We start from the raw sequence: 9,548 nt of genomic DNA on the forward strand, positions 1-9,548 counted from the left end.
TTGGTCATTAAGAAGAGGGATCCTGCGGAAAAAATCAGCTCCCCATTGAAAGTATGGTATTTAGAATTTGCAGTTTAGTTCATGAATTGGAATGCATTTTCAGCCTGATGAAAATTTAATTCAGCAGAATAACACTACATTAGAGCAGATAATTAATGATGACTGTGAAGTTAAGATAAAGACACTTCTCTATTTCCTTGTTACTATTTCTGAATCAAAGCTAAGATTTTATTATTATTATTATTATTATTATTATTATTATTATTATTATTATTATCAGAAATGTGTCCCTTCTGTGCTCAGCTTTTAAACTACCGATTTCTGCCCCAGTATTTAAATAACCATGCTAGACTCCTTGGGAAGATGATGAAAACCTTTTGCTGAGTAGTGTACCGTAAATGAGCAAATGGAGCTATTTTTAAAACATACTCGTGTCCCATTAAGGACCAATTTTGTGTTTAGTCAATTTTTATAAGGATCTATTATAAATCTATTCACATGTTCCAAAATATAGCAAAATGTACTACTAGGTACACATACAATGGCTCAGGAACATGAGAAAACTTATTTCCTAGCTGCACTTAAGTTGATGTGGTGCACACACACATACACACACACACACACAGAGAGAGAGAGAGAGAGAGAGAGAGAGAGAGAGAGAGAGAGAGAGTTGTAACACTCTTGTCAAGCTGAAATGGAAACTTACATTCAAATGGAAAAATGCAATTGTAATTTCTCCACCATTAATCACCCTTTCAGCTAGATCATGCCCAACTGCATAATGTAATGGAAGAAGATGCACATTCCTTCAGCCTGCTTCTTAGAAGCATTGCTGAGAACACCTCTTCTCTGGGAGATATCTAGGTCACTTCTTCTCAGTTATACTTGCATGCATAGGCGTGTGGAAGGATATCTTAAAAAAACTAACTCTGAAGGAGCCCTGTGCTATGACCTTGAAATGCTGGCTTTGAGCTCCATTACAAATATGAAGTAAGTACTGGGAAACTAGCCCTGGCAGATCATCCTATGGGTCTAGTGATATACGGTAATTGACTAATATCTCAACCGACTTAAAATAGAAACACACCATGACTTCACTTTTAGTGCATTGCTTGTGGATAGAGAATGCATAATTAATTTAGAAGGGGATCCAAACAGATACAGAATTTTAGTGCACAATTTCAAACAAAGGAAAGTCTTTTTTATTTATTTAAAAACACATCTTTTTTATTTCTTTTGATGCAACAATATTTCACAAAGAAAAAGAAAGGAAAACGAAAACAATAAGGAAGCATAGGGACAATGGATGGCACAGATCACATATTGTATTCTGAGGCAAAGGAAAAGTTAACTCGAGAGTTCCAGATCTCATGGGAAGTTGTTGTTGTTGTTGTAAGTGCTGTTTGGTACAAAATAAAATTCTACCAGATAGCATAAAAGGTTTCCGGCATAACTGTGCCTTGCAATGCTCAAAGATGGAGTGTAACTTTTTCCAAAAGTAGCAGTATTCCAAAAGTGCTTGTACCAAAGCTTAAGGTCAAAGTCCTGTAATGTTTTCTATTTCTGTATGATGGAAGAGCATGCAGCAACCAAGAAAAAAATTACTAGATCATTATGTAAAAAAAAAAAAAGACTGAATTGTCTCCCTAGTGATTGCTATTTCTTTGAAAACCAGGGACCAAAACATGCAGATATTTTATAGTAAAATCATATGATATTTTATAGTAAAATTATCTGAGAACTAATCCTCTTTAAGATTACACGTTTTTCAACATCAGTTGTGGGTCATATTCCTCAAATTGGGGGGTCAGTGATTCCCTAAGCAGGGAAACCCTTTTCTGTCTGTCTCCTCTGCCAAGTGAACACATTCAGAGCATAAGATTTCAGAAGCCCATTATGATCCTGTGCTCAGCAGGAACCAGGTAGGCAGAAGTGATCACCTGGCCCTGACTGTGCCCCTTGCAAATATTGGGCTGTCATGAGTGCTGGAAGGAAAACTGCTCCGTGTTGCGAGGCCCATTTCCACCTGCCCTAAGGGTGGGGCCCGCACTCACCCTGAACAGCTAAAAGAGGTTCCTGGGAAGCCACTGGGACATTGCCGGAACAACTCTTGGCTTGGGGCAACCGGCTAAAATGTTTTAAAATGTTTTAAACAGTTCCATTTTTGGTTCCTCTGTTTTGTTTTTGACAGGTTGAGGTTGGTTAAATGTTTAGTTGGGTTTCGTGGTTATTTTAATTTGGGAATAACTGCAAACTTTATTGTTGTTGTTATTATTGTTGTTATTGTTCTTATTGGTTTTTATTGATTTATTGGTTCATTTGTTGCCTGTATAGGATATTCTGTATTTTAATGTTTGATGTTTTGTTGTATTTTTATATATGCTGTAAGCCGCCCAGAGTGGCTGGGGAAACCCAGCCAGATGGGTGGGATATACATAAAATTATTATTATTATTATTATTATTATTATTATTATTATTATTATTATTATTATTAAAACCAAATGCTGGTGTTGCCACTGAGTGGGTCTAACTGTGCTTCCTTACATCGGCTATCCAATTTTAACTTACCTACCCACCCAGAAGGACGTGGGTGGCACTGTGGGTTAAACCACAGAGCCTAGGGCTTGCCGATCAAAAGGTCGGTGGTTTGAATCCCCGTGACGGAGTGAGCTCCTGTTGCTCAGTCCCAGCTCCTGCCAACCTAGCAGTTCAAAAGCACACAGTGTAAGTACCAGTAGTTAAATAGGTACCGCTCTGGCGGGAAGGTAAACGGTGTTTCCGTGCACTGTTCTGGTTCACCAGAAGTGGCTTAGTCATGCTGGCCACATGACCCAGAAGCTGTACACCAGCTCCCTCGGCCAGTAAAGCAAGATGAGCACTGCAACCCCAGAGTCATCTGCGACTGCACCTCATGGTCAGGGGTCCCTTTACCTTTACCTTTACCCACCCAGAGGGAGAAAACTGAACTTCAGAAAGAGAAAGTCAGGGAGCACTTAGTTACAGGTGGGTAGCCGTGTTGGTCTGCCATAGTCGAAACAAAATAGAAAATTCTTTCCAGTAGCACCTTAGAGACCAACTGAGTTTGTTCTTGGTATGAGCTTTCGTGTGCATGCACACTTCTTCAGATACACTGAAACAGAAGTCACCAGATCCTTAAATATAGTGAGGGAGTGGGGAGGGGTGTTACTCAGAAGGGTGGTGGGAATGGGTGATCAGCTGATAGGTGTGGAAAACCTGTTGACGACTCTTAACGCTGCAATTAGTCTTGCAAGAGGTGAGATGGCTAAAGATAGCTTTGTTATGTATAATGAGATAAGAATCCAATGTCTTTGTTCAAACCAGGTTTCTCCATGGTTTTAAGTTTGGTGATTAGTTGCAATTCAGCCACTTCTCTTCCAGTCTATTTCTGAAATTTCTTTGTATTAAGACAGCTACTTTGAGATCTTTTATAGAATGTCCTGGGAGATTGAAGTGTTCTCCTACTGGTTTCTCTGTCTTGTGATTCCTGATATCAGATTTATGTCCATTTATCCTTTGGCGTAGGGTTTGGCCTGTTTGTCCAATATAGAGAGCTGAAGGGCACTGTTGGCATTTGATTGCATACACAATGTTGGAAGATGAGCAATTAAATAGTCCTGAGATGGTATGTTTGATGTTGTTGGGACCAGTAATGGTGTTGTCCGGGTTTATGTGGCAGCAAAGTTGGCATCTGGGTTTATTGCAGGATCTGGTACCAGTGTCCACTTAGAGAGTGGAAGAGTGGACCAAGCCATCATAAGTACCCACAATATTTCACTCTGTGCATGCTCAGGTATTTTGCAAACATCTCAAAAACTTGTTGCTTAAGACTAATGTGGAGGGAATAAGCAGTCAAGTTTTTTCAAAGGTGAGGCTCAGCAACAGCCATATACATATATTATGAGGAACAGAAAAGGGAATATTTAGGAAAGCACAATAATGTTAAATTTTATTTCCTTTACATATCTTGTAGGGCTATAGAGTATGTACATTTAACCTCAGGAGAAAGAACATTGTGGCTTTTTTGCATTTTCACCTGGAATGTCAAATGTAATAGTTCTCTAATACTGCAATCTTATGCATGCTAATTTAGAAGTTAAGTTCCAGTGTGTTCATTGGGGCTGACTCCCTGGTAAATTTCACAGGATTGCAGCCTTAGGTTACAAAGTAAGCCACTGAACTCTTACTTCCAAGTAGTAACCATACACCAGAATTGTGCTGTAATCAAATGAATTTTGCTGTCCATTCTGAAGTCCACATGAGGATAGCCATGCTCTCCAGGATTTTCTGAACAAACAGATGAGGCACAGTTCCTGTGTTCAAATAGTTCTGTTAGGATATTGTACCAAAGAAACTTCTGACAATGACAAAAATTAACTCCACTAGATGGCTCACAGATTCATAAACAGAAACAATTCAAATAATGTATACTGAAAAATCTCAGCTACTTGTGCTGTTAAGAATTTAAAGGACTCTTTCTATAGCAGTTATGAACATTTGACATGTGAAGATGAATACACACATACAAAAGGCTTAATTCCATTTATGCAGCAAAATTACACAGATGCAAAATTTGCAGATAGCATAAGCAGTGCACAGGCTTATATAATAGAAGTGTGAAATGGGTGTCTGCTGAGCATGAATTCCAGTATTAAGTGCCAGCCCATCCTTGTCCCCACTGGGAGCTGTGTCTCGGTGTTGGATGTGACTTCCTCCAGCTCCACCGTGTCCTAGAATGAAACCATGTCAGGGCAATCACAGCACCCTGGGAGAACACTGAACCTGGGAAAGAAAATGGCGGTAGGGCTGCTGAAGAAAAGAAGCCATACGCTTGCTGCTGCCACAGCAAGATAACATCTGAGTACTAATTCCAGAAATCCTCATCCCACCCTGGATGAAGCATGAGGATTGCCAGAGATCCTAAGTGACAATACTCCCTGTGCCATTTGCTTCCCCAACTCACATTGGAACCTGCATGTTGCAGCTGCCAATCAATACTCACTACTCTCCCTTTGCTTATCTTCTCTCTCTCTCTCTCTCTCTCTCTCTCTCTCTCTCTCTCTCTCTCTCTGTGTGTGTGTGTGTGTGTGTGTTGAACTACCAGCATCAGTTAACAGTGGGACTCCACCTGCTCCCTTGTGGGATTGGCACCCTTTTATGCAGCTCCTGAAGCTTTGCAAAAATGCAAGACAGACAGCATTACAACTGGTGCAATGTGGATGTGTATTGAAGCAATGGGAAAAGAACCAAGTATAACAGCATCTTCCCACTTGTGGTTCCCAGAAATTGGTATCCATTCTCATTTATATGTAGTGATAAGGTAAAGACAACAACATTTTCAGAAAGTTCCTTCAAAACAGTTATCCTTGCTCCCCACCATGCAAAACGCCACCATCCGTGTCATTTCTATTTATTTGCTTTGCAGCAGAAACAGAACAGTCACAGGCTCAACCTGGTCTTATATTTTTGCCAAACTTGAAAATATTATGTAATGGTCATGATCCTTATGTAAGGAATCATTATATAAGGATATATTCTTTTAAATCATCATATTCTTGCAAGTATGATACCATATCATATTGCTTAAAACCTATCCTTGTACAAGTTCATATAATTAATTCTGTATGCACACCATCAGAATTCATCCTTTTTAAACCTTACTGCAGAATAATTTTCAGAAACTCCACCTTTGGGGCATTATTTTTCCCCCCAGGAAACTGAAAGTGTAGAGAATGGATTAAAGAACCTCAAGGGGGAAATCATCCAGGTGAAATGATCTTGTGAATATTTTGTCTAGGCTCACAGGATAATAATATCTGTGTAAGATCAGGACTTAAAGTGAGGTTTGATTAATTCGAAAGCCATGTTGTAAGCTGGTAGGTTCATGCTATGCACTCACTGTATCCTTCTGCGTATGACATGCACACTTCTATGTATGGTCCAAAAGAAAACAAATCTTGCACTAATCACATGCAGATGGTTTGCTTTCTGCAAGGTTAGGAACTGTCGACCTTTAAAAGCCACTAGTCCTTTCCCTTCAGATAAAAGTAACTGTTTATGGCAGTGTGCTGCCCTTGCCATTCAGAGCCTCTGCTGTTTGCTTTCACAGTGGACTGCTTTTATAGATCTATGGCCTTAGCTGCCACAATAATTCACACAATAATTCACACAAATCCCTTAGGTGCTCACTTACAATATCCTTCACATGAGGGTGCTGGATCAGTTTGTGAATATTGCTTAATCAATGCGAAGTAAAATGCCAGCCTCTATCAAGCTTCTGCTTCACCTAATAAAGATTTACTGTTCTTCACCTGAGCATCCTAATTAATAATAATTAAAAAAACAAAGTAAGAGTAGGTCTGATTTATCTAGATATCTTTTTTCTTTCTCGCTGAAAAACCAACAGGGGAAATCCTGAAGTTTCAGTTCTCATTACATTTTTCTTTAATTGAAACTGACTGCTGAGCTGCTGTTTACAGCTGCAGCTCTGCTATTATTAAATCTAGAGAGAGCCCTAACATCCGGCAGAGCTCCTATATCTAGTGCTGTAAGCTTGCAAGTTATTGGAATCAATAGCTGGGGCAATGATGCTCTTAATATCCTTGTGCCTTCTGGGCAACAGAAAGCATTGATTGTTAATATTTGTTGCCTTTTCTAATCTGGTAAAAAAATTGTGCTGTCAACTCCTGGCTTCTACTCCAGTGCCTTTCTGCAACCCTAGAAAGGGATGGAAATCTCACCGTAAAAAATGATTGGCTGTTTATGTGTGTATGGCTGTTGTGCTGTCTCTTTGAAGAAGACCTTTCAGCTGTGTAGATATTACATTACCAAAATGTCTAGCACACCTCTGCCTGCCTTAGGAGCCAATAATGTATGCCTATTCTGATTTGCAGTGTACGGTTTTCAGATATGGGACACAACTTGACTTCAGTGACAAGAGAAAGGGGCAAAAACATTTGCAGCAAGAGTCGTATTTCACATTGCATTTTTTGACATCTAGTAGTTTGATCAGATGGACTTTATTAACATAGGAACTGAGTTATACATTGATGGATACCCTTACCCAGTAAAGACTACAGAAGTGGTCCTTCTCTGGGTGTCATAGGCCTGTGGATATTTATATAATAGGGCTCCCCTCCTCAGTTTTTAATAACCTTCCCAGGGAAGTCTGCCAGCACTTGTGATTTAATTGAGTGATTAAAGGCACAATCCTATACTTTATCAAAGCAGCTTAACAATACAGACTCCAAGGCATGTAAGATGCAGGTACAATCCAGGAGCTCTTGGAAGCTGAAAGCCTAGTAGGAATGAGTTTGGTTTGGGCGCAAAGGGCAGAGTTCACAAATAACAAGAACTCCATGGCTGCATAGAAGCAGTGGCATTGCTCCAACAAGTCCGCCTACCAAGCTTTTAAGCAGGGATGGAGAAAGCTCAGTCATGGGAATCCCTTTCCTTGGCCTGATCATGGGCACTGCTCCTGAGAGGTGAGGCACACGTCTCAATCCTTCTTTGGCTGTGCTGCCTCTCCCTGGGAAATGTTACTGGGCATGCCTCCTCATATCTCCTCCTCTCCTGCTCTGGCCCAGCAGGGTGGGCTCCCAAGACCCACTCATCCTCCACAGACTGTGAAGGGGCAGCCCCTGGGTCTCCCACCTCCTCAGGTCCAGGCACATCCAAAGTCCCAGAAGGGCTCTGTTGCTTAGTCTCACCCCCCCTCCCAGTCAAGAGTCCTTGTTCTCAGGTGTCTCTCACTCCTGGTCTGAAGCAGAGAGCTCAGAGGCAACCATGAGACACGTCTCCTCTCACATCTCCTCCAGGATATACTGTTTAGCTTTCCCATGTTGTTTATTTAGTTATGAAGATATTTGGATAAAGATAATCTTTATATTGGCTCTGACATTTTAATGTAGGAAAAGTAATTAATCAGAAAACATACAATTTGTGAAATACTTATTGAACATATTTTCTACTTTTTAAGTTAAATATTTGGCTTCTGTTATGGGATGGGGAAGACATGGAGTTCATTCTGCATTTTAATGCAAAACTACCTAATTCACACTTCTGAAAACAACATGTGAACAAAAATGCAGATATACTTCAAATTTCCAAATTTTGCAATGCAGTTCTCCAACCCAAAAATGTGTACAAAAATATGCCTATTGAGGGAGAATTTGCATAAAAATGCATAGCTAAAATAACATACAAAATGCTTCAGAATAAGGGGAAATGCTTGCAAAAATTAGTATATATTAGGCAGTTGCATTACAAATGTGCATATTTGGCAAAATGACCATTAAAACACTAGAATAATAATAATCCATGATTGTTTTTTAAAAAAATGCAAACAGTTGCAGAAATACTGGAACGGCTTTCCTTTGTCCCCATTAATTCTCCAGTTCTGACTGCAGCACCTTTCACAGCATTTGACAGTCCTTGACAATATATGCAGTATTCTGCGAATAGCCCTGTACCGCCAGGCATTTGGATGTGACAGCTGCCACCAGAATGGATGTTGCCTCAGGTCCTCTCAGCGCATAACCTTTAGTCACATGTGGGGGTTCAATGCCTCTTCCACTCTAAAGTTAAGAAGTCATAAAATAATCCAGATTCTGCCACAAGGCAGAGGAGCCAGAAATGTGTAAAAAGTGTGTCTGCACCATAATGGATGGATGACGTGAACATGTCTTTTATTTCCCTCTTGCAGAATGGAATCAATCAATCAATCAATCAAGCTTTTATTCATATACCTCAGACAAGATGATCTTAATGGGGGGCCGTCCTTGTGGATGGTTAATTCCAGTCAAAGGCGACTATGGGGTGTGGCACCCATCTCGCTTCAGGCCGAGGGAGCCGGTGTTTGTCCACAGACAACTTTCTGGGCCATGTGGCCAGCATGACTAAACCGCTTCTGGCAACGGGACACTGTGATGAGTGCCAGAGTGGATGGAAATACCGATTACCTTCCCACTGCAGCGGTACATATTTATCTACTTGTACTGGTGTGCTTTCAAGCGGCTAGGTTGGCAGAAGCTGGGACAGAGCAATGGGAGCTAACCCTGTTGCAGGGATTTGAACCACCAACCTTCTGATCAGCAAGCCCAAGATGCTCAGTGGCTAAGACCACAGCACCACCTGGGTCCCTCCTTGTACAACCCTCCTCCACCCCATTGCTGCCTCTACCCCATAGGTATTATTAGGGAGCAGTCGGGGGGTGGGTCTTTTGCACTAGCCCTGGATCTCCTGCTCCTTCCATCCCCTGGATGTGCTGCAAAGCACAGTACCAGTGAGACCCCAGCCCCTCAGTGGAGGCTGGTCTGCTGGGGCTAATGGGGCACTGAGCCGCCTACCTCCATCGGCCCCAAGCCTGGCCCAACTGCCTGTGGAGTCTGTGGAGTGTGCCACTGGTTGGCAGCTTCCTGCTCCTTAGGGTGCAGGGGCATAGCAAGGGGGGGGCGTAGGGGGAGGTCTGACCCATGTTCCATAATGGAGGGGGTGACAAATTATCAAGGAACAATTACTGTCCTACTAG

This window comes from Lacerta agilis, chromosome 7 (assembly GCF_009819535.1).
Source record: "Lacerta agilis isolate rLacAgi1 chromosome 7, rLacAgi1.pri, whole genome shotgun sequence".
In the NCBI taxonomy this organism is placed as follows: domain Eukaryota; kingdom Metazoa; phylum Chordata; class Lepidosauria; order Squamata; family Lacertidae; genus Lacerta; species Lacerta agilis.